This window comes from Camelina sativa, chromosome 12 (genome assembly GCF_030686135.1).
Source record: "Camelina sativa cultivar CO46 ecotype springtype chromosome 12, ASM3068613v1".
NCBI lineage: Eukaryota > Viridiplantae > Streptophyta > Magnoliopsida > Brassicales > Brassicaceae > Camelina > Camelina sativa.
In genome coordinates, this window is record NC_141891.1 from 31,858,422 (window position 1) to 31,881,419 (window position 22,998).

At 42.2% G+C, this 22,998-nt stretch overlaps 7 non-coding genes and 21 pseudogenes across 7 annotated transcripts; all 28 read left to right on the top strand.

The window, feature by feature from the left end:
* The first annotated feature begins 270 nt into the window (after window positions 1–270).
* LOC147932835 (5S ribosomal RNA) lies at window positions 271–388 on the top strand (annotated as a pseudogene).
* Window positions 389–776: 388 nt separating this feature from the next.
* Window positions 777–894, top strand: LOC147932836 (5S ribosomal RNA; annotated as a pseudogene).
* Window positions 895–1,280: 386 nt separating this feature from the next.
* On the top strand, window positions 1,281–1,399 carry LOC147932837 (5S ribosomal RNA). The gene has a single exon (XR_015576543.1). It is a non-coding gene; the product is annotated as a 5S ribosomal RNA (ribosomal RNA).
* Window positions 1,400–1,794: 395 nt separating this feature from the next.
* On the top strand, window positions 1,795–1,912 carry LOC147932838 (5S ribosomal RNA; annotated as a pseudogene).
* Window positions 1,913–2,298: 386 nt separating this feature from the next.
* On the top strand, window positions 2,299–2,417 carry LOC147932839 (5S ribosomal RNA). Its single transcript, XR_015576545.1, has one exon. It is a non-coding gene; the product is annotated as a 5S ribosomal RNA (ribosomal RNA).
* Window positions 2,418–2,819: 402 nt separating this feature from the next.
* LOC147932840 (5S ribosomal RNA) lies at window positions 2,820–2,937 on the top strand (annotated as a pseudogene).
* A 385-nt stretch (window positions 2,938–3,322) lies between these two features.
* LOC147932841 (5S ribosomal RNA) lies at window positions 3,323–3,440 on the top strand (annotated as a pseudogene).
* A 385-nt stretch (window positions 3,441–3,825) lies between these two features.
* LOC147932842 (5S ribosomal RNA) lies at window positions 3,826–3,943 on the top strand (annotated as a pseudogene).
* A 386-nt stretch (window positions 3,944–4,329) lies between these two features.
* LOC147932843 (5S ribosomal RNA) lies at window positions 4,330–4,447 on the top strand (annotated as a pseudogene).
* A 386-nt stretch (window positions 4,448–4,833) lies between these two features.
* LOC147932844 (5S ribosomal RNA) lies at window positions 4,834–4,952 on the top strand (annotated as a pseudogene).
* Window positions 4,953–5,346: 394 nt separating this feature from the next.
* LOC147932845 (5S ribosomal RNA) lies at window positions 5,347–5,465 on the top strand (annotated as a pseudogene).
* A 388-nt stretch (window positions 5,466–5,853) lies between these two features.
* LOC147932846 (5S ribosomal RNA) lies at window positions 5,854–5,971 on the top strand (annotated as a pseudogene).
* A 386-nt stretch (window positions 5,972–6,357) lies between these two features.
* Window positions 6,358–6,476, top strand: LOC147932847 (5S ribosomal RNA; annotated as a pseudogene).
* Window positions 6,477–6,869: 393 nt separating this feature from the next.
* Window positions 6,870–6,988, top strand: LOC147932848 (5S ribosomal RNA; annotated as a pseudogene).
* A 387-nt stretch (window positions 6,989–7,375) lies between these two features.
* LOC147932849 (5S ribosomal RNA) lies at window positions 7,376–7,494 on the top strand. The gene has a single exon (XR_015576214.1). It is a non-coding gene; the product is annotated as a 5S ribosomal RNA (ribosomal RNA).
* Window positions 7,495–7,881: 387 nt separating this feature from the next.
* On the top strand, window positions 7,882–8,000 carry LOC147932850 (5S ribosomal RNA; annotated as a pseudogene).
* A 333-nt stretch (window positions 8,001–8,333) lies between these two features.
* Window positions 8,334–8,452, top strand: LOC147932851 (5S ribosomal RNA; annotated as a pseudogene).
* A 333-nt stretch (window positions 8,453–8,785) lies between these two features.
* Window positions 8,786–8,904, top strand: LOC147932852 (5S ribosomal RNA; annotated as a pseudogene).
* Window positions 8,905–16,858: 7,954 nt separating this feature from the next.
* LOC147932853 (5S ribosomal RNA) lies at window positions 16,859–16,977 on the top strand. The gene has a single exon (XR_015576140.1). It is a non-coding gene; the product is annotated as a 5S ribosomal RNA (ribosomal RNA).
* A 332-nt stretch (window positions 16,978–17,309) lies between these two features.
* On the top strand, window positions 17,310–17,428 carry LOC147932854 (5S ribosomal RNA; annotated as a pseudogene).
* A 394-nt stretch (window positions 17,429–17,822) lies between these two features.
* Window positions 17,823–17,941, top strand: LOC147932855 (5S ribosomal RNA). The gene has a single exon (XR_015575936.1). It is a non-coding gene; the product is annotated as a 5S ribosomal RNA (ribosomal RNA).
* A 334-nt stretch (window positions 17,942–18,275) lies between these two features.
* On the top strand, window positions 18,276–18,394 carry LOC147932856 (5S ribosomal RNA; annotated as a pseudogene).
* A 338-nt stretch (window positions 18,395–18,732) lies between these two features.
* On the top strand, window positions 18,733–18,851 carry LOC147932857 (5S ribosomal RNA). The gene has a single exon (XR_015576141.1). It is a non-coding gene; the product is annotated as a 5S ribosomal RNA (ribosomal RNA).
* Window positions 18,852–19,183: 332 nt separating this feature from the next.
* Window positions 19,184–19,302, top strand: LOC147932858 (5S ribosomal RNA; annotated as a pseudogene).
* Window positions 19,303–19,696: 394 nt separating this feature from the next.
* On the top strand, window positions 19,697–19,815 carry LOC147932859 (5S ribosomal RNA). Its single transcript, XR_015575937.1, has one exon. It is a non-coding gene; the product is annotated as a 5S ribosomal RNA (ribosomal RNA).
* A 334-nt stretch (window positions 19,816–20,149) lies between these two features.
* On the top strand, window positions 20,150–20,268 carry LOC147932860 (5S ribosomal RNA; annotated as a pseudogene).
* Window positions 20,269–20,600: 332 nt separating this feature from the next.
* On the top strand, window positions 20,601–20,719 carry LOC147932861 (5S ribosomal RNA; annotated as a pseudogene).
* Window positions 20,720–21,051: 332 nt separating this feature from the next.
* LOC147932862 (5S ribosomal RNA) lies at window positions 21,052–21,170 on the top strand (annotated as a pseudogene).
* Window positions 21,171–22,998: the final 1,828 nt, after the last annotated feature.

The following is a 22,998-nucleotide window of genomic DNA, read 5'->3' on the forward strand; positions in this document are numbered from 1 at the left end:
AGCTTCTGGCAAGGCAATGGGTCTTTGTACCATTGGACCATTCTCGAGGGCAGATTTTGACGTTTGAAGGCAGTTAAGATGTTTTTTTGTGATCGCGACACAATTAGTTACGGCTCCAAAACAGTGTTTGGACACGATTATCGCTTGTTTTTCGACGTTTGAAGCACGTCCAAGGTGACTAAACCGGTCTGCATATCAAGTGGGACCCACATCGAATGATCCATTCAGTTTTCAAAAAAGGATATATGCGATTGCATGGGATATACTAACGGATGCGATCATACCAGCACTAATGCACCAGATCCATCAGAACTCCGCAGTTAAGTGTGCTTGGGCGAGAGTAGTACTAGGATGGGTGACCTCCCGGGAAGTCCTCGTGTTGCTTCCCTCCCCTCTTTTTTTTTTTTTTGGTTGCTTCGCAAGACTATAGTACATAGAGAACGTCGTAACTTTCAGACCGTGAGGAACCACGCAACACATAATACCTTTTTGAAAAGCCCCAAGAGAGCTTCTGGCAAGGCTATTGGTCTTTGTACCATTGGACAATTCTCGAGGGCAGATTTTGACGTTTGAAGGCAGTTAAGATGTTTTTTTGTGATCCCGACACAATTAGTTACGGCTCCAAAACAGTGTTTGGACATGATTATCGCTTGTTTTTTGACGTTTGAAGCACATCCAAGGTGACTAAACCGGTCTGCATATCAAGTGGGACCCACATCGAATGATCCATTCAGTTTTCAAAAAAGGATATATGCAATTGCATGGGATATACTAACGTATGCGATCATACCAGCATTAATGCACCGGATCCATCAGAACTCCGCAGTTAAGTGTGCTTGGGCGAGAGTAGTACTAGGATGGGTGACCTCCCAGGAAGTCCTCGTGTTGCTTCCCTCCCCCCTTTTTTTTTTTTTGGTTGTTTCACAAGACTATAGTACATAGAGAACGTCGTAACTTTCAGCCCGTGAGGAACCACGCAACACATAATACCTTATTGAAAAGCCCCAAGAGATCTTCTGGCAAGGAAATGGGTATTCGTACCATTGGACCATTCTCGAGGGCAGATTTTGACGTTTGAATGCATTTAAGATGTTTTTTGTGATCCCGACACAATTATTTACGGCTCCAAAACAGAGTTTGGACATGGTTATCGATTGTTTTTCGACGTTGGAAGCACGTCCAAGGTGACTAAACTGGTCCGCATATCAAGTGGGACCCACATTGAATGATCCACTCAGTTTTCAAAAAAGGATATATGCGATTGCATGGGATATACTAACGGATGCGATCATACCAGCACTAATGCACCGGATCCCATCAGAACTCCGCGGTCAAGCGTGCTTGGGCGAGAGTATTACTAGGATGGGTGACCTCTCGGGAAGTCCTCGTGTTGCATCCCTCCCCCCCCCCCCTTTTTTTTTTTTTTTGATTGTTTCGCAAGACTATAGTACATAGAGAACGTCGTAACTTTCAGACCGTGAGGAACCACGCAACCCATAATACCTTTTTGAAAAGCCCCAAGAGAGCTTCTGGCAAGGCAATGGGTCTTTGTGCCATTGGACAATTCTCGATTGCAGATTTTGACGTTTGAAGGCAGTTAAGATGTTTTTTTGTGATCCCGACACAATTAGTTACGGCTCCAAAACAGTGTTTAGACATGATTATCGCTTGTTTTTCGACGTTGGAAGCACGTCCAAGGTGACTAAACTGGTCCGCATATCAAGTGGGACCCACATTGAATGATCCACTCAGTTTTCAAAAAAGGATATATGCGATTGCATGGGATATACTAACGGATGCGATCATACCAGCACTAATGCACCGGATCCATCAGAACTCCGCTGTTAAGTGTGCTTGGGCGAGAGTAGTACTAGGATGGGTGACCTCCCAGGAAGTCCTCGTGTTGCTTCCCTCCCCCCCTTTTTTTTTTTTGGTTGTTTCGCAAGACTATAGTACATAGAGAACGTCGTAACTTTCAGACCGTGAGGAACCACGCAACACATAATACGTTATTGAAAAGCCCCAAGAGATCTTCTGGCAAGGAAATGGGTATTCGTACCATTGGACCATTCTCGAGGGCAGATTTTGACGTTTGAATGCATTTAAGATGTTTTTTGTGATCCCGACACAATTATTTACGGCTCCAAAACAGAGTTTGGACATGGTTATCGATTGTTTTTCGACGTTGGAAGCACGTCCAAGGTGACTAAACTGGTCCGCATATCAAGTGGGACCCACATTGAATGATCCACTCAGTTTTCAAAAAAGGATATATGCGATTGCATGGGATATACTAACGGATGCGATCATACCAGCACTAATGCACCGGATCCCATCAGAACTCCGCGGTCAAGCGTGCTTGGGCGAGAGTATTACTAGGATGGGTGACCTCTCGGGAAGTCCTCGTGTTGCATCCCTCCCCCCCCCCCCCCCCCTTTTTTTTTTTTTTTTTGATTGTTTCGCAAGACTATAGTACATAGAGAACGTCGTAACTTTCAGACCGTGAGGAACCACGCAACCCATAATACCTTTTTGAAAAGCCCCAAGAGAGCTTCTAGCAAGGCAATGGGTCTTTGTGCCATTGGACAATTCTCGATTGCAGATTTTGACGTTTGAAGGCAGTTAAGATGTTTTTTTGTGATCCCGACACAATTAGTTACGGCTCCAAAACAGTGTTTAGACATGATTATCGCTTGTTTTTCGACGTTTGAAGCACATCCAAGGTGACTAAACCGGTCTGCATATCAAGTGGGACCCACATCGAATGATCCATTCAGTTTTCAAAAAAGGATATATGCGATTGCATGGGATATACTAACGGATGCGATCATACCAGCACTAATGCACCGGATCCATCAGAACTCCGCAGTTAAGTGTGCTTGGGCGAGAGTAGTACTAGGATGGGTGACCTCCCGGGAAGTCCTCGTGTTGCTTCCTTCCCCCTTTTTTTTTTTTTGGTTGTTTCGCAAGACTATAGTACATAGAGAACGTCGTAACTTTCAGACCGTGAGGAACCACGCAACACATAATACCTTATTGAAAAGCCCCAAGAGATCTTCTGGCAAGGCAATGGGTATTCGTACCATTGGACCATTCTCGAGGGCAGATTTTGACGTTTGAAGGCATTTAAGATGTTTTTTGTGATCCCGACACAATTAGTTACGGCTCCAAAACAGAGTTTGGACATGGTTATCGCTTGTTTTTCGACGTTGGAAGCACGTCCAAGGTGACTAAACTGGTCCGCATATCAATTGGGACCCACATTGAATGATCCATTCAGTTTTCAAAAAAGGATATATGCGATTGCATGGGATATACTAACGGATGCGATCATACCAGCACTAATGCACCGGATCCATCAGAACTCTGCAGTTAAGTGTGCTTGGGCGAGAGTAGTACTAGGATGGGTGACCTCCCGGGAAGTCCTCGTGTTGCTTCCCTCCCCCCTGTTTTTTTTTGGTTGTTTCGCAAGACTATAGTACATAGAGAACGTCGTAACTTTCAGACCGTGAGGAACCACGCAACACATAATACCTTTTTGAAAAGCCCCAAGAGAGCTTCTGGCAAGGCAATGGGTCTTTGTACCATTGGACCATTCTCGAGGGCAGATTTTTACGTTTGAAGGCAGTTAAGATGTTTTTTTGTGATCTCGACACAATTAGTTACGGCTCCAAAACAGTGTTTGGACATGATTATCGCTTGTTTTTCGACGTTTGAAGCACGTCCAAGGTGACTAAACCGGTCTGCATATCAAGTGGGACCCACATCGAATGATCCATTCAGTTTTCAAAAAAGGATATATGCGATTGCATGGGATATACTAACGGATGCGATCATACCAGCACTAATGCACCGGATCCATCAGAACTCCGCAGTTAAGTGTGCTTGGGCGAGAGTAGTACTAGGATGGGTGACCTCCCGGGAAGTCCTCGTGTTGCTTCCCTCCCCCCTTTTTTTTTTTTGGTTGTTTCGCAAGACTATAGTACATAGAGAACGTCGTAACTTTCAGACCGTGAGGAACCACGCAACACATAATACCTTTTTGAAAAGCCCCAAGAGAGCTTCTGGCAAGGCAATGGGTCTTTGTACCATTGGACAATTCTCGAGGGCAGATTTTGACGTTTGAAGGCAGTTAAGATGTTTTTTTGTGATCCCGACACAATTAGTTACGGCTCCAAAACAGTGTTTGGACATGATTATCGCTTGTTTTTTGACGTTTGAAGCACATCCAAGGTGACTAAACCGGTCTGCATATCAAGTGGGACCCACATCGAATGATCCATTCAGTTTTCAAAAAAGGATATATGCAATTGCATGGGATATACTAACGGATGCGATCATACCAGCATTAATGCACCGGATCCATCAGAACTCCGCAGTTAAGTGTGCTTGGGCGAGAGTAGTACTAGGATGGGTGACCTCCCGGGAAGTCCTCGTGTTGCTTCCCTCCCCCCCTTTTTTTTTTTTTGGTTGTTTCGCAAGACTATAGTACATAGAGAACGTCGTAACTTTCAGACCGTGAGGAACCACGCAACACATAATACCTTTTTGAAAAGCCCCAAGAGATCTTCTGGCAAGGCAATGGGTATTCGTACCATTGGCCATTCTCGAGGGCAGATTTTGACGTTTGAAGGCAGTTAAGATGTTTTTTGTGATCCCGACACAATTAGTTATGGCTCCAAAACAGAGTTTGGACATGGTTATCGCTTGTTTTTCGACGTTGGAAGCACGTCCAATGTGACTAAACTCGTCCGCATATCAAGTGGGACCCACATTGAATGATCCATTCAGTTTTCAAAAAAGGATATATGCGATTGCATGGGATCTACTAACGGATGCGATCATACCAGCACTATTGCACCGGATCCCAACAGAACTCCGCAGTTAAGCGTGCTTGGGTGAGAGTATTACTAGGATGGGTGACCTCTCGGGAAGTCCTCGTGTTGAATCCCTCCCCCCCCCCCCCCTTTTTTTTTTTTTGGTTGTTTCGCAAGACTATAGAACATAGAGAACGTCGTAACTTTCAGACCGTGAGGAACCACGCAACCCATAATACCTTTTTGAAAAGCCCCAAGAGATCTTCTGGCAAGGCAATGGGTATTCGTACCATTGGACCATTCTCGAGGGCAGATTTTGACGTTTGAAGGCAGTTAAGATGTTTTTTGTGATCCCGACACAATTAGTTACGACTCCAAAACAGAGTTTGGACATGGTTATCGCTTGTTTTTCGACGTTGGAAGCATGTCCAAGGTGACTAAACCGGTCCGCATATCAAGTGGGACCCACATCGAATGATCCATTCAGTTTTCAAAAAAGGATATATGCGATTGCATGGGATATACTAACAGATGCGATCATACAAGCACTAATGCACCGGATCCCATCAGAACTCCGCAGCTAAGAGTGCATGGGCGAGAGTAGTACTAGGATGGGTTACCTCCCGGAAATTCCTCGTGTTGCATCCCTCCCCCTTTTTTTTTGGTTGTTTTGCAAGACTATAGTACATACAGAACGTCATAACTTTCACACCGTGAGGAACCACGCAACCCAAAATACCTTTTTGAAAACCCCAAGAGAGCTTCTGGCAAGGAAATGGGTCTTCGTACCATTGGACCATTCTCGAGGGCAAATATTGACGTTTGAAGGCATTTAGGATTTTTTTTGTGATCCCGACACAACTAGTTACGGGTCCAAAACTGTGTTTGGACATGGTTATCGCTTGTATTTTGATGTTGGAAGCACGTCCAACTGTCCAAGGTGACTAAACCGGTCTGCATATCAAGTGGGACCCACATCGAATGATCCATTCAGTTTTCAAAAAAGGATATATGCAATTGCATGGGATATACTAACGGATGCGATCATACCAGCATTAATGCACCGGATCCATCAGAACTCCGCAGTTAAGTGTGCTTGGGCGAGAGTAGTACTAGGATGGGTTACCTCCCGGGAAGTCCTCGTGTTGCTTCCCTCCCCCCCCTTTTTTTTTTTTGGTTGTTTCGCAAGACTATAGTACATAGAGAACGTCGTAACTTTCAGACCGTGAGGAACCACGCAACACATAATACCTTTTTGAAAAGCCCCAAGAGATCTTCTGGCAAGGCAATGGGTATTCGTACCATTGGCCATTCTCGAGGGCAGATTTTGACGTTTGAAGGCAGTTAAGATGTTTTTTGTGATCCCGACACAATTAGTTATGGCTCCAAAACAGAGTTTGGACATGGTTATCGCTTGTTTTTCGACGTTGGAAGCACGTCCAATGTGACTAAACTCGTCCGCATATCAAGTGGGACCCACATTGAATGATCCATTCAGTTTTCAAAAAAGGATATATGCGATTGCATGGGATCTACTAACGGATGCGATCATACCAGCACTATTGCACCGGATCCCAACAGAACTCCGCAGTTAAGCGTGCTTGGGTGAGAGTATTACTAGGATGGGTGACCTCTCGGGAAGTCCTCGTGTTGAATCCCTCCCCCCCCCCCCCTTTTTTTTTTTTTGGTTGCTTCGCAAGACTATAGTACATAGAGAACGTCGTAACTTTCAGACCGTGAGGAACCACGCAACCCATAATACCTTTTTGAAAAGCCCCAAGAGATCTTCTGGCAAGGCAATGGGTATTCGTACCATTGGACCATTCTCGAGGGCAGATTTTGACGTTTGAAGGCAGTTAAGATGTTTTTTGTGATCCCGACACAATTAGTTACGGCTCCAAAACAGAGTTTGGACATGGTTATCGCTTGTTTTTCGACGTTGGAAGCATGTCCAAGGTGACTAAACCGGTCCGCATATCAAGTGGGACCCACATCGAATGATCCATTCAGTTTTCAAAAAAGGATATATGCGATTGCATGGGATATACTAACAGATGCGATCATACAAGCACTAATGCACCGGATCCCATCAGAACTCCGCAGCTAAGAGTGCATGGGCGAGAGTAGTACTAGGATGGGTTACCTCCCGGAAATTCCTCGTGTTGCATCCCTCCCCCTTTTTTTTTGGTTGTTTTGCAAGACTATAGTACATACAGAACGTCATAACTTTCACACCGTGAGGAACCACGCAACCCAAAATACCTTTTTGAAAACCCCAAGAGAGCTTCTGGCAAGGAAATGGGTCTTCGTACCATTGGACCATTCTCGAGGGCAAATATTGACGTTTGAAGGCATTTAGGATTTTTTTTGTGATCCCGACACAACTAGTTACGGGTCCAAAACTGTGTTTGGACATGGTTATCGCTTGTATTTTGATGTTGGAAGCACGTCCAACTGTCCAAGGTGACTAAACCGGTCCAAATATCAAGTGGGACCCACATCGAATGATCCATTAAGTTTTCAAAAAAGATATATGCGATTGCATGGGATATACTAACGGATGTGATCATACCAGCACTAATGCACCGGATCCCATCAGAACTCCGCAGCTAAGAGTGCATGGGCGAGAGTAGTACTAGGATGGGTTACCTCCCGGAAATTCCTCGTGTTGCATCCCTCCCCCTTTTTTTTTGGTTGTTTTGCAAGACTATAGTACATACAGAACGTCATAACTTTCACACCGTGAGGAACCACGCAACCCAAAATACCTTTTTGAAAACCCCAAGAGAGCTTCTGGCAAGGAAATGGGTCTTCGTACCATTGGACCATTCTCGAGGGCAAATATTGACGTTTGAAGGCATTTAGGATTTTTTTTGTGATCCCGACACAACTAGTTACGGGTCCAAAACTGTGTTTGGACATGGTTATCGCTTGTATTTTGATGTTGGAAGCACGTCCAACTGTCCAAGGTGACTAAACCGGTCCAAATATCAAGTGGGACCCACATCGAATGATCCATTAAGTTTTCAAAAAAGATATATGCGATTGCATGGGATATACTAACGGATGTGATCATACCAGCACTAATGCACCAGATTCCATCAGAACACGGCAGTTAAGCGTGCTTGGGCGAGAGTAGTACTAGGATGGGTGACCTCCCAGGAAGTCCTCGTGTTGCATCCCTCTACTTTTTTTTTTTTGGTTGTTTCGCAAGACTATAGTACATACAGAAAAGCCCCAAGAGAGCTTTTCTGGCAAGGAAATGGGTCTTCGTACCATTGGACCATTCTCGAGGGCAAATTTTGACGTTTGAAGGCATTTAGGATGTGTTTTTTTTATCATGACACAATTGGTTACGGGTCCAAAACTGTGTTTGGACATGGTTATCACTTGTTTTTCAACGTTGGAAGCACGTCCAAGGTGACTAAACCGGTCCGCATATCAAGTGGGACCCACATCGAATGATCCATTCACATTTAAAAAAAGGATATATGCGATTGCATGGGATATACTAACTGATGCGATCATACCAGCAGTAATGCACCAGATCCCATCAGAACTCGGCAGTTAAGCGTGTTTGGGCGAGAGTAGTACTAGGATGGGTGACCTCCCGGGAAGTCCTCTTGTTGCATCCCTCCCCTTTTTTTTTTTTGGTTGTTTCGCAAGACTATAGTACATACAAAAAAGCCCCAAGAGAGCTTTTCTGGTAAGGAAATGGGTCTTCGTACCATTGGACCATTCTCGAGGGCAAATTTTGACAATTGAAGGCATTTAGGATGTGTTTTGGTGATCATGAAACAATTAGTTACGGGTCCAAAACTGTGTTTGGACATGGTTATCGCTTGTTTTTCAACGTTGGAAGCACGTCCAAGGTGACTAAACCGGTCCGCATATCAAGTGGGACCCACATCGAATGATCCATTGAGTTTTTAAAAAAGGATAAATGTGATTCCATGGGGTATACTAACGGATGCAATCATACCAGCACTAATGCTCCGGATCCCATCAGAACTCGGAAGTTAGGCGTGCTTGGACGAGAGTAGTACTAGGATGGGTGACCTCCCGGGAAGTCCTCGTGTTTCAACCCTCCTTTTTTTTTGTTGTTTCGCAAGACTATAGTAAATAGAGAACATCAACCCTAAAATGGCTAGAGGACAAAATAGAGAGGTGGCTCAGTCAACTCGACCATGTGCTCGGTCGTGTGCCTGTTCGAGTGACCTCTTCTCTGCTTCTTCCTTCTGGTCGAGTCTTTCTCCTCACACGGTCGAGTGTCTGGTCGAGTGGGCGGTCGAGTGGGCGGTCGAGTAGACTTCTGGACCTTGATTCTTCAGCTCTAGCTCCCTTGTTTTCTTCACTTGATAGCTCCAATCCTCTTCAGCATTCCTTCCATGCTCCTTAGGATCCAAATCACCTTTTTATGCAAGAAACTATACAAATGCAATGCAAATCTACTCTAATGCATAAACAGTCCTAAAGCTATACAATAATGGCCAAACTACATAGAAATTCATGCAAAAGATGTGAATATACTAAGGTAAAACAAGGTAAAATATATGAACATCAACACCCCCAAACTTAGTCTTTGCTTGCCCTTAAGCAAATGAACAAGACATAAGAAGGTAGGTGAGGTTTGAAAAATGGGATCTCAGCTCCTAAAGCTTGCTAATAAACTAGCTAGAATCAATGTCCAAGTTACTAGTACTATGATGCAAGTTGAATGAGCTGTACTTAAAGATTTTAGACAAGCCTATCAGAACCTTAACTGATTCAAGCCTTAGATATCCACATGCATTCAAATCAACCATTTCCTTTGACATTCACTAACTAAGAACATGAATCAACTTATGCAATGCTTAAACTCATTTGGCTTGGTGATAAAAGGTTTAGAGACAATGATGGTCTCTCTTTATAGTGGGGCTTATCAATATCAAGGTTCTCTCATAAAAATGGATTGAGCTTTAGAAGAAGGCTAAAGGTAAGAACACTTAGACACACACAAGAACAAAACCTTGTTTACCCAAAGGTACCCAAAGTGTTTATCCTATCATTCTAATACCAAATTGTCCTAGTTCTACCCTTTATCTTAATCTCTTCTCAAATACCCTTTTCTCTTTTGTTTTTAAGCCTTAGGAGAGGTTTCTTATTTGATCTTTCTAGTGGAATGGGGGTTTCTTTCTTATTTGCTATGGTTCCCTTTTCTTCTTACTCTTTAAGACATAAAAGCTTTTTTCTATACTCTTCTTTTATTTCTTTCTTTTCTTTGACTAGAACCATCCTCATCAATCTCATACTTCCCATTCTTTCACAAGAGCTTAAATTTATTAAACACATTTCCTTCCAAAAGACTCTAACCTTTTCTTTCTCTTTTTTCTCTTTTCTCTTCTTTTTTTTCTTTCAAAACAACCAAGTCCCAAACCCAACAATTAAACCACCTAGTCCTATCTAGTTTGAAAATTGCAAACTAGAACTACACAAGGCTTTACTCTTGTCCGCTCAAACCTAACACTTTCTACCAAGCTCAATCCCAAAATAGGCCTCACACACACAAGAATTAACATGGCTTGAAAGAAGGGTTGGTTAAGGGTAGGGGAAACTGAATTTTAATGAAGAAATCAGCTACTTGGATCAACAAGAGTGGTAAAAAGGAAAAAAAATGATCCAAATATGTATATGGTATCCATGAGTTTAAAGAAATGAACAACTTGATAATTAAAAGTCAATATAGGTTCTTATAAATAGGAAATGGCATCAAATCACAACATGCTTCAATTTAGACCATAATGCAGTTTAGGAATTCAAAGCTTAGTTCAATCTTATGCTTCTAACCACTCAACTAGAATCAAAGTACTATTAACATGGGCATTGATCCTAGTTTAGTGAATCTAAACAAGCTAACAAGGCAAAACTCATCATAGATCCCTAATGCAAATATTAAACAGTCCTATATGAAACATTCTAAACAAGATCCTAATATGCAATGCAAACTACATGAACACTCTTTTTTTATAAAGATTTTTGCAAACTACTCACAATCACTAAACATGATGAACAAAATCATAAACCCAGAAATCAATGAAACTTGGATGATTGAGGTAGAGATCTACAATATTGAAGAAGAAATCAAACTCAAAATCTCAATACTTAGAAAGTTATGGAACCAACAAGTATCAAAGATTTCTTGAGACAAATACAAAAGTGGCTAAAAGAAAGCAAAACGTAGATAATTCCCAAAAGGGTAAGTACTAGGTTTTGGTGGCTACAAGATAGTATTTCTGACCCTCTCTGACTTGTGGGCGGCCATAGGGTACGAGGGATTTATATAGAAAAGTGGGGAAGCCCTAAAATGGCTAGAGGACATCAATAGTAAACTTCCGGAAGAACCCGTTCTGCCATTTCCCGAAGAACCCGTTCTATCATTTCCTGAAGAACCCGTTCTACCAATTCCTGAAGAACCCGTTCTGCCAACAATGATACACAAACCTATGACTAGGCTGGGAGCAAGAACCTTAAGGGAACAATTCAACAAGTCCATTGCTAGTCTGATTACTCTCACTGAACCAGAAGATTCCAAAGAGAAGACTCCACAAGCATCATTTTTGCCAGTTCTACAAGTAATTAAAGAACCCGTTCTTTTCATCATTTCCGAAGCAATCAATGAAGGGCTGGAGCGTGCATGAGAGCTATTATCAAGGTAAGTGTTTGAATTCAAATAATAAATGTTGGTTCTTTCTTGTTTTGCAGGAATCGAGCGTTGGGTCTTTATGAGTCTTTTTATTTAATTAAGTCCTAAAATCGAGTCTGTTGTTTTTGCAAGTTTAGTCCTTTTATTTGTAATAAATTTCGACCCTAGAAGGTCCCCCGCTGCTGGACCATTATATAAGGTCCCTTCTCAGCATTGTAACCTTTGAAGTTTTAATGAAATAAAATGAGAGTTTTCTTAGGTTTTCTTCTGAGATAGAAGCAACCACCCTTTTCTCCTTCTTCTTGTGTGTGAATCCTTGAAGACTGAGATTTGACTTATCATAGATCCTTTCACAGATCTGTGTGGCATCCCTCAATCCACCCATCTATCCTTTCATCTTCTACTGCTACCGAATAGAAAGAACAGTGTTATCAACCATTTGCCTATTTTCATCTATCCACTTGGGTTCCCTCATCTGGGTTCCTATATCATCTGGTATCAGAGCTAAACGCTCCAAATCAGGTTTTATCTATCCTTTTTGTTTCAGTTTGCTTCAGTTTGTGTCTGTTTCAGTTTGTCTTTGTTTCAGTTCGTTTTTGCACTTTTAGATCTGTTATTTTCGTGTGTTTTGCTCTATTTGACTGTTGGTCTTCTTAAAAAAAAAAAAAAAAAAAAAAAAAAAAATCGTTCAGATCTGTTTATTTGATTGCCCAAAACCCTCCCAAATCCTAGATCTGTCAGTTTTTGGACCTTTCGACTTCCTGTGCACTTGATCTCTTATTCTTATTTTTACAGGAACGTTTTGAACCATGGGAGAACAAGGAGGAGAGGTGAACATGGCTCGGATGCTTGCAGCTATTGAAACCCAACTCTAGATGCTTGGTGATCGCATGACACGAATTGAACAACCCCCACCTGCACCAAGAGCACCAGTTCGTAACTTGCCAAGAGGAAACCATGAGGTTGATAATGGAGATCAGTCTGATTCAGAGGAAGAATATCCAGATCTTAATCAACACCAAAGGCCAAGGAGACACTACCAACAAGGTAGAGGACGAGATGAAGGCAACATAAGAGAAGGAGGCTATGATCTTAAGCTCAATCCGCCGACATTTGCTGGAAAGGTTAATCCTGAAGCTTACATTGACTGGGAAAGATGTATGGAGCATATCTTTGGCTACTACAACTATTCTGAACAGAGAAAGGTATCCCTAGCTGCTGCTCAACTTACAGATAATGCCTTAGCTTGGTGGGACAGAGATGTATCTGAAAGGAGGAGGCATAGACATATACCAATCACTACTTGGGATGATATGAGGTTTCAGCTAAGAAAGAGATATGTCCCAGCTTATTACCACCGGGAGCTACAAAAGAAGTTCTACAAGCTCTCACAAGGAAGCAAGTCTGTTGAGTAATACTTTGAAGAGTTTGAATCTCTTAAAAACAGATTGGAGGTAGAAGAGTCTTAGGAGAACTTGATGGCGCAGTTTCTAGATGGTCTTCATGATCGGATTGCTAGAAAGGTGGAAAGACAGACATATCATGATCTTGAAGAGTTGTTGCATCTAGCAGTCCAAGCTGAACAACACATCAAAAGGAAGGCAGCTTCTACTAACCGCAGTAAGACTCCATGGACACCACCACCTCAAAAACCATTAGACAAGGGAAAATCTCTTGATATGGACCAGAAATTTAAAAGAGCTGCACCTAAGGCATCAAAAGTAACCAAACCAGAGCAAGGTAAGCCTACTAACCAAAGAGCTCGTGATATTACTTGTTTTAAATGTCAGGGAAAAGGACACTATGCAAGGGAGTGCCCAAACCAGCGAGTAATGATCCTTAAAGCCAATGGAGAGTATGAATCACAAGATGAGGAAGAAGAACGTGTTGAATCTGAGGAGGATATTGTGGACTATCCTGAGATGGGAGAGCTTCTAGTCATAAGGAGGGCTCTTAGCACTCTTTTTGATCCTGAAACAATTCAAAGAGAAAATATCTTCCACTCTCGCTGCTCCATAAACTCCAAGGTATGTAGCTTAATCATTGATGGTGGTTCATGTACTAATGTATCCAGCAAGTATTTGGTTGACAAGCTAGGTCTCCAAAAGACAAAGCATCCCCATCCATATCGACTTAAGTGGCTCAATGATGAGGCTGAACTAAGGATCTCCGAGCAAGTCACCATAGGCAAATATTCAGATCAAGTTGTGTGTGATGTGGTTCCTATGCAAGCTGGACACCTTCTTCTAGGACGGCCATGGCAATTTGATAAGGAGACTTTACACAATAGCCGAACCAACTACTACACCTTCTCACACAACAACAAGAAGCATACTCTAGCTCCACTCACCCCTCAAGAAGTGCATGAAATGCAACAAACCATGTCAAAGGGAGCTAAGTCAAACAAAACCAATCTTTACATAACACCTTCTACTGTTTTGAAATCAATTAATTCACAGGACAAGGTGCTACTAATGATCTTTAAGGAAGGTTTTTTTTCAGGTCAAGAGGAGAAAGATTTACCACCAGAAGTGCTTGAATTACTAGGAAGGTTTAAAGAGGTCTTTCCTGAGGAGATACCACCTAGACTACCGCCTATAAGAGGAATCGAACATCAAATTGATCTAGTTCCGAGAGCACCATAGCCTAACAGACCAGCCTACCGTGTAAACCCTGAAGAAGCAAAGGAGCTGGAGAAGCAAGTTCGTGATCTAATGTCAAAAGGCTACATTCGTGAAAGCCTAAGCCCTTGTGATGTACCGGTTCTTCTAGTTCCTAAGAAAGATGGAACTTGGAGAATGTGTGTAGACTGCAGAGCAATCAACAACATCACTGTCAAATATAGACATCCTATTCCAAGGCTTGATGACATGCTAGATGAGCTTAATCGAGCTACTATCTTTTCTAAAATTGATCTAAGGAGTGGTTATCATCAAGTCAGAATGAAAGAAGGTGATGAATGGAAAACGGCTTTCAAGACAAAACAAGGATTATATGAGTGGTTAGTCATGCCATTTGGACTCACCAATGCTCCAAGCACCTTCATGAGGTTAATGAACCAGGTCCTAAGGGAGTACATCTGTAAGTTTGTGGTTGTTTATTTTGATGATATCTTGATATATAGCACAAGTCTTGCAGATCACGTAAAGCATCTTGAAATGGTGATAAAAGCGCTTAAGGCTGAACATCTCTATGCTAATCTTAAGAAATGCACGTTTTGCACTGATCAAGTTGTGTTTCTAGGATTTGTTGTGAGTTCTCAGGGACTGAAGGTCGATGAGGAAAAGGTCAAGGCTATACAAGATTGGCCAACTCCAACAACCATTGGACATGTTAGGAGCTTTCATGGGCTGGCTAGCTTCTATAGGAGATTTGTGAAGGATTTCAGTACCATTGCTGCACCCTTGACATTAGTGATTAAAAAGAATCTGGAATTCAAATGGGGTCAAGCACAAGAGGATGCATTCAAACTGCTCAAAGACAGCCTAACAAATGCACCTGTTTTGGTACTTCCTAACTATGATAAAATGTTTGAACCTGGAGATTGGGTCTGGTTACACATGAGAAAAGAAAGATTTCCCAAGGAGAGGAAGTCCAAGCTGTCACCAAGAGGAGATGGACCATTTCGGGTCTTAGAGAAAATCAATGACAATGCCTACAAGATTGAGCTACCAGGTGAGTTGAACATTTCTCCTACCTTTAATGTTGCTGATTTATCTCCTTTCCATGCAGATGAAATAGTTCTGGAGACAGAACTTTCTCAAGAGGGAGGGAATGATGAGGACATCAATAGTAAACTTCCGGAAGAACCCGTTCTGCCATTTCCCGAAGAACCCGTTCTATCATTTCCTGAAGAACCCGTTCTACCAATTCCTGAAGAACCCGTTCTGCCAACAATGATACACAAACCTATGACTAGGCTGGGAGCAAGAACCTTAAGGGAACAATTCAACAAGTCCATTGCTAGTCTAATTACTCTCACTGAACCTGAAGATTCCAAAGAGAAGACTCCACAAGCATCATTTTTGCCAGTTCTACAAGGAATTAAAGAACCCATTCTTTTCATCATTTCCGAAGCAATCAATGAAGGGCTGGAGCGTGCATGAGAGCTATTATCAAGGTAAGTGTTTGAATTCAAATAATAAATGTTGGTTCTTTCTTGTTTTGCAGGAATCGACGGTTGGGACTTTATGAGTCTTTTTATTTATTTAAGTCCTAAAATCGAGTCTGTTGTTTTTGCAAGTTTAGTCCTTTTATATGTAATAAATTTCGACCCTAGAAGGTCCCCCGCTGCTGGACCATTATGTAAGGTCCCTTCTCAGCATTGTAAGGTTTGAAGTTTTAATGAAATAAAATGAGAGTTTTCTTAGGTTTTCTTCTGAGATAGAAGCAACCACTCTTTTCTCCTTCTTCTTGTGTGTGAATCCTTGAAGACTGAGATTTGACTTATCATAGATCCTTTCACAGATCTGTGTGGCGTCCCTCAATCCACCCATCTATCCTTTCATCTTCCACTGCTACCGAATAGACAGAATAGTGTTTTCAACCATTTGTCTATTCACCATCTCTTCATTGCACTCAATCTATCATCCACTGAATAGGCAGAACAGTGTTATCAACCATTTGCCTATTTCCATCTATCCACTTGGGTTCCCTCATCTGGGTTCCTATATCAATAGAGAGGCGGCTCGGTCAACTCGACCATGTGCTCGGTCGAGTGCCTGGTCGAGTGAACTCTTCTCTGCTTCTTCCATCCGGTCGAGTCCTTCTCTGCACATGGTCGAGTGGGCGGTCGAGTGGACTTCTGGACCTTGATTCTTCAGCTCTAGCTCCCTTGGTTTCTTCACTTGATAGCTCCAATCCTCTTCAGCATTCCTTCCATGCTCCTTAGGATCCAAAATAACCTGTTTATGCAAGAAACTATGCAAGTGCAATGCAAATCTACTCTAATCCATAAACAGTCCTAAAGCTATTCAATAAAGGCCAAACTAGATAAAAAATCATGCAAAAGATGTGAATATACTAAGGTAAAACAAGGTAAAATATATGAACATCAAGTACATAGAGAAAAGCCCCAAAAGAGCTTTTCTGGCAAGGAAATGGGTCTTCATAACATTGGACCATTCTCGAGGGCAAATTTTGACGTTTGAAGGCATTTAGGATGTTTTTTTGTGATCCTGACACAATTAGTTACGGGTCCAAAACTGTGTTTGGACATGGTTATCGCTTGTTTTTTGACGTTGGAAGCACGTCCAACTGTCTATGGTGACTAAACCGGTCCGCATATCAAGTGGGACCCACATCGAATTCCATTGAGTTTTCGGAAAAGGATATATGCGATTGCATGGGATATACTAATGGATGCGATCATACCAGCACTAATGCACCGGATCCCATCAGAACTCCGCAGCTAAGCGTGCTTGGGCGATAGCAGTACTAGGATGGGTGACCTCCCGGGAAGTCCTCGTGTTGCATCCCTCCCCTTTTTTTTTTTTGGTTGTTTCGCAAGACTATATTACATACAGAAAATCCCCAAGAGAGCTTTTCTGGAAAGGAAATGGGTCTTCGTACCATTGGACCATTCTCGAGGGCAGATTTTGACGTTTGAAGGCAATTAAGATGTTTTTTGTGATCCCGACACAATTAGTTACGGCTCCAAAACAGAGTTTGGACATGGTTATCGCTTGTTTTTCGACGTTGGAAGCACGTCCAAGGTGACTAAACTGGTCCGCATATCAAGTGGGACCCACATTGAATGATCCATTCAGTTTTCAAAAAAGGATATATGCGATTGCATGGGATATACTAACGGATGCGATCATACCAGCAGTAATGCATCGGATCCCATCAGAACTCCGCAGTTAAGCGTGCTTGGGTGAGAGTATTACTAGGATGGGTGACCTCTCGGGAAGTCCTCGTGTTGAATCCCTCCCCCCCCTTTTTTTTTTTTTGGTTGTTTCGCAAGACTATAGTACATAGAGAACGTCGTAACTTTCACACCGTGAGGAACCACGCAACCCAAAATACCTTTTTGAAAACCCCAAGAGAGCTTGTGGCAAGGAAATGGGTCTTCGTACCATTGGACCATTCTCGAGGGCAAATATTGACGTTTGAAGGCATTTAGGATTTTTTTTGTGATCCCGACACAACTAGTTACGGGTCCAAAACTATGTTTGGACATGGTTATCGCTTGTATTTTGACGTTGGAAGCACGTCCAATTGTCCAAGGTGGCTAAACCGGTCCACATATCAAGTGGGACCCACATCGAATGATCCATTAAGTTTTCAAAAAAGATATATGCGATTGCATGGGATATACTAACGGATGTGATCATACCAGCAATAATGCACCGGATCCCATCAGAACTCCGCAGCTAAGCGTGCTTGGGCGAGAGTAGTACTTGGATGGGTGACCTCCCGGGAAGTCCTCGTATTACATCCCTCCCCCTTTTTTTTTTGGTTCTTTCGCAAGACTATAGTACATACAGAAAAGCCCCAAGAGAGCTTTTCTGGCAAGGAAATGGGTCTTCGTACCATTGGACCATTGTCGAGGGGAAATTTTGACGTTTGAAGGCATTTAGGATGTGTTTTTTTGTGATCATGACACAATTAGTTACGAGTCCAAAACTGTGTTTGGACATGGTTATCGCTTGGTTTTCAACGTTGGAAGCACGTCCAAGGTGACTAAACCGGTCCAAATATCAAGTGGGACTCACATCGAATGATCCATTGAGTTTTAAAAAAAGGATATATGCGATTGCATGGGATATACTAACTGATGCGATCATACCAGCACTAATGCACCTGATTCCATCAGAACACGGTAGTTAAGCGTGCTTGGGCGAGAGTAGTACTAGGATGGGTGACCTCCCGGGAAGTCCTCGTGTTGCATCCCTCTACTGTTTTTTTTTGGTTGTTTCGCAAGACTATAGTACATACAGAAAAGCCCCAAGAGAGCTTTTCTGGCAAGGAAATGGGTCTTCGTACCATTGGACCATTCTCGAGGGCAAATTTTGACATTTGAAGGCATTTAGGATGTTTTTTTGTGATCCTGACACAATTAGTTACGGGTCCAAAACTGTGTTTGGACATGGTTATCGCTTGTTTTTTGACGTTGGAAGCACGTCCAACTGTCTATGGTGACTAAACCGGTCCGCATATCAAGTGGGACCCACATCTAATTCCATTGAGTTTTCGGAAAAGGATATATGCGATTGCATGGGATATACTAATGGATGCGATCATACCAGCACTAATGCACCGGATCCCATCAGAACTCCGCAGCTAAGCGTGCTTGGGCGATAGCAGTACTAGGATGGGTGACCTCCCGGGAAGTCCTCGTGTTGCATCCCTCCCCTTTTTTTTTTTTGGTTGTTTCGCAAGACTATATTACATACAGAAAATCCCCAAGAGAGCTTTTCTGGAAAGGAAATGGGTCTTCGTACCATTGGACCATTCTCGAGGGCAGATTTTGACGTTTGAAGGCAATTAAGATGTTTTTTGTGATCCCGACACAATTAGTTACGGCTCCAAAACAGAGTTTGGACATGGTTATCGCTTGTTTTTCGACGTTGGAAGCACGTCCAAGGTGACTAAACTGGTCCGCATATCAAGTGGGACCCACATTGAATGATCCATTCAGTTTTCAAAAAAGGATATATGCGATTGCATGGGATATACTAACGGATGCGATCATACCAGCAGTAATGCATCGGATCCCATCAGAACTCCGCAGTTAAGCGTGCTTGGGTGAGAGTATTACTAGGATGGGTGACCTCTCGGGAAGTCCTCGTGTTGAATCCCTCCCCCCCCTTTTTTTTTTTTTGGTTGTTTCGCAAGACTATAGTACATAGAGAACGTCGTAACTTTCACACCGTGAGGAACCACGCAACCCAAAATACCTTTTTGAAAACCCCAAGAGAGCTTGTGGCAAGGAAATGGGTCTTCGTACCATTGGACCATTCTCGAGGGCAAATATTGACGTTTGAAGGCATTTAGGATTTTTTTTGTGATCCCGACACAACTAGTTACGGGTCCAAAACTATGTTTGGACATGGTTATCGCTTGTATTTTGACGTTGGAAGCACGTCCAATTGTCCAAGGTGGCTAAACCGGTCCACATATCAAGTGGGACCCACATCGAATGATCCATTAAGTTTTCAAAAAAGATATATGCGATTGCATGGGATATACTAACGGATGTGATCATACCAGCAATAATGCACCGGATCCCATCAGAACTCCGCAGCTAAGCGTGCTTGGGCGAGAGTAGTACTTGGATGGGTGACCTCCCGGGAAGTCCTCGTATTACATCCCTCCCCCTTTTTTTTTTGGTTCTTTCGCAAGACTATAGTACATACAGAAAAGCCCCAAGAGAGCTTTTCTGGCAAGGAAATGGGTCTTCGTACCATTGGACCATTGTCGAGGGGAAATTTTGACGTTTGAAGGCATTTAGGATGTGTTTTTTTGTGATCATGACACAATTAGTTACGAGTCCAAAACTGTGTTTGGACATGGTTATCGCTTGGTTTTCAACGTTGGAAGCACGTCCAAGGTGACTAAACCGGTCCAAATATCAAGTGGGACTCACATCGAATGATCCATTGAGTTTTAAAAAAAGGATATATGCGATTGCATGGGATATACTAACTGATGCGATCATACCAGCACTAATGCACCTGATTCCATCAGAACACGGTAGTTAAGCGTGCTTGGGCGAGAGTAGTACTAGGATGGGTGACCTCCCGGGAAGTCCTCGTGTTGCATCCCTCTACTGTTTTTTTTTGGTTGTTTCGCAAGACTATAGTACATACAGAAAAGCCCCAAGAGAGCTTTTCTGGCAAGGAAATGGGTCTTCGTACCATTGGACCATTCTCGAGGGCAAATTTTGACATTTGAAGGCATTTAGGATGTGTTTTTTTTATCATGACACAATTGGTTACGGGTCCAAAACTGTGTTTGGACATGGTTATCACTTGTTTTTCAACGTTGGAAGCACGTCCAAGGTGACTAAACCGGTCCGCATATCAAGTGGGACCCACATCGAATGATCCATTCACATTTTAAAAAAGGATATATGCGATTGCATGGGATATACTAACTGATGCGATCATACCAGCAGTAATGCACCAGATCCCATCAGAACTCGGCAGTTAAGCGTGTTTGGGCGAGAATAGTACTAGGATGGGTGACCTCCCGGGGAGTCCTCTTGTTGCATCCCTCCCCTTTTTTTTTTTGGTTGTTTCGCAAGACTATAGTACATACAAAAAAGCCCCAAGAGAGCTTTTCTGGCAAGGAAATGGGTCTTCGTACCATTGGACCATTCTCGAGGGCAAATTTTGACATTTGAAGGCATTTAGGATGTGTTTTGGTGATCATGAAACAATTAGTTACGGGTCCAAAACTGTGTTTGGACATGGTTATCGCTTGTTTTTCAACGTTGGAAGCACGTCCAAGGTGACTAAACCGGTCTACATATCAAGTGGGACCCACATCGAATGATCCATTGAGTTTTTAAAAAAGGATAAATGTGATTCCATGGGGTATACTAACGGATGCAATCATACCAGCACTAATGCTCCGGATCCCATCAGAACTCGGCAGTTAAGCGTGCTTGGACGAGAGTAGTACTAGGATGGGTGACCTCCCGGGAAGTCCTCGTGTTTCAACCCTCCTTTTTTTTTGTTGTTTCGCAAGACTATAGTACATAGAGAACATCGACCCTAAAATGGCTAGAGCACAAAATAGAGAGGTGGCTCAGTCAACTCGACCATGTGCTCGGTCGTGTGCCTGGTCGAGTGACCTCTTCTCTGCTTCTTCCTTCTGGTCGAGTCTTTCTCCTCACAAGGTCGAGTGTCTGGTCGAGTGGGCGGTCGAGTGGGCGGTCGAGTAGACTTCTGGACCTTGATTCTTCAGCTCTAGCTCCCTTGTTTTCTTCACTTGATAGCTCCAATCCTCTTCAGCATTCCTTCCATGCTCCTTAGGATCCAAATCACCTGTTTATGCAAGAAACTATACAAATGCAATGCAAATCTACTCTAATGCATAAACAGTCCTAAAGCTATACAATAATGGCCAAACTACATAGAAATTCATGCAAAAGATGTGAATATACTAAGGTAAAACAAGGTAAAATATATGAACATCAACACCCCCAAACTTAGTATTTGCTTGCCCTTAAGCAAATGAACAAGACATAAGAAGGTAGGTGAGGTTTGAAAAATGGGATCTCAACTCCTAAAGCTTGCTAATAAACTAGCTAGAATCAATGTCCAAGTTACTAGTACTATGATGCAAGTTGAATGAGCTGTACTTAAAGATTTTAGACAAGCCTATCAGAACCTTAACTGATTCAAGCCTTAGATATCCACATGCATTCAAATAAACCATTTCCTTTGACATTCACTAACTAAGAACATGAATCAACTTATGCAATGCTTAAACTCATTTGGCTTGGTGATAAAAGGTTTAGAGACAATGATGGTCTCTCTTTATAGTGGGGCTTATCAATATCAAGGTTCTCTCATAAAAATGGATTGAGCTTTAGAAGAAGGCTAAAGGTAAGAACACTTAGACACATACAAGAACAAAACCTTGTTTACCCAAAGGTACCCAAAGTGTTTATCCTATCATTCTAATACCAAATTGTCCTAGTTCTACCCTTTATCTTAATCTCTTCTCAAATACCCTTTTCTCTTTTGTTTTTAAGCCTTAGGAGAGGTTTCTTATTTGATCTTTCTAGTGGAATGGGGGTTTCTTTCTTATTTGCTATGGTTCCCTTTTCTTCTTACTCTTTAAGACATAAAAGCTTTTTTCTATACTCTTCTTTTATTTCTTTCTTTTCTTTGACTAGAACCATCCTCATCAATCTCATACTTCCCATTCTTTCACAAGAGCTTAAATTTATTAAACACATTTCCTTCCAAAAGACTCTAACCTTTTCTTTCTCTTTTTTCTCTTTTCTCTTCTTTTTTTTCTTTCAAAACAACCAAGTCCCAAACCCAACAATTAAACCACCTAGTCCTATCTAGTTTGAAAATTGCAAACTAGAACTACACAAGGCTTTACTCTTGTCCGCTCAAACCTAACACTTTCTACCAAGCTCAATCCCAAAATAGGCCTCACACACACAAGAATTAACATGGCTTGAAAGAAGGGTTGGTTAAGGGTAGGGGAAACTGAATTTTAATGAAGAAATCAGCTACTTGGACCAACAAGAGTGGTAAAAAGGAAAAAAAATGATCCAAATATGTATATGGTATCCATGAGTTTAAAGAAATGAACAACTTGATAATTAAAAGTCAATATAGGTTCTTATAAATAGGAAATGGCATCAAATCACAACATGCTTCAATTTAGACCATAATGCAGTTTAGGAATTCAAAGCTTAGTTCAATCTTATGCTTCTAACCACTCAACTAGAATCAAAGTACTATTAACTTGGGCATTGATCCTAGTTTAGTGAATCTAAACAAGCTAACAAGGCAAAACTCATCATAG